This window comes from Chiloscyllium plagiosum, unplaced genomic scaffold, assembly GCF_037043375.1.
Source record: "Chiloscyllium plagiosum isolate Xiang-an unplaced genomic scaffold, Cpla_swu_hap1 HiC_scaffold_14, whole genome shotgun sequence".
NCBI lineage: Eukaryota > Metazoa > Chordata > Chondrichthyes > Orectolobiformes > Hemiscylliidae > Chiloscyllium > Chiloscyllium plagiosum.
The window spans coordinates 3,375,824-3,376,932 of NW_028270152.1; positions in this window are offsets into that span (position 1 = coordinate 3,375,824).

Here is a 1,109-nt window from a genome sequence, read left to right on the forward strand (position 1 = left end):
CCTCTCACCCCGTCTCTGTGAATATCACCCTGTTCCTCACCCCCCCCGTGAATATCACCCTGTTCCTCTCACCCCCCCCGTGAATATTGTCCTGTTCCTCTCACCCCGTCTCTGTGAATATCACCCTGTTCCTCACCCCCCCCATGTATATCACCCTGTTCCTCTCACCCCCCCATGTATATCACCCTGTTCCTCTCACCCCCCCATGTATATCACCCTGTTCCTCTCACCCCCCCCGTGAATATTGTCCTGTTCCTCTCACCCCCTCTCTGTGAATATCACCCTGTTCCTCACCCCCCCCCCCCCACCCCTCTGTGATTGGACGATATTGTGGCTCCTCTCATTAATTGCTCCTTTTTCATTTCTAAGCTCCACCCAGATGGCCTCATTGAAGGCCCTTCTGGAACATTCTCTCTCATTACTGCAGGGATAGTCTCCTTTGTCAATAATGCAATGGTGCCAGCTCTCTTACATCCCCCACATTATCCCGAACTTCCTACGCCCTGGAGTGCCCGTCCTGTCCTTCCTTCAACCGTGTCTCAGTGATTGTAACAATATCATATTCCCTTGTGCTGATCTAAGTTTGTCTGCCTTACCCTTACCTGCATTAAATTCCATCCTGATTAGCTCTCTGGCCCTCCAGCATGCTTTACCCTGCCCATGTCATCCTAGCACCAAAAAGGCTGCCATCGCTTATTAACTCATTTTTAAGGTTCCATGTCTGCAGCGATCTGATAAAAATCTGGTAAAAATGCTTCAATTGATTCCCATTGTCACTGGGACAATTGATTAAATCACGATCTTTCCATGACTACACTTCTTTTGGACACCTTTTCACTTTGTAAACAGAGCCTCCTCATTCTGATTTGATTCCCTACAGTGTGGAAACAGGCCCTTCAGCCCAACAAGTCTACACCGACCCTCCAAAGGGCAACCCACCCAGACCCATTTCCCTCTGACTAATGCATCTAACACTATGGGCATTTTTAGCATGGACAATCCACCTGACCTGCACACCTTTGGACTGTGGGAGGAAACCGGAGCACCCGGAGGAAACCCATGCAGACACGGGGAGAATGTGCAAATTCCATATAGACAGTCACCCGAGG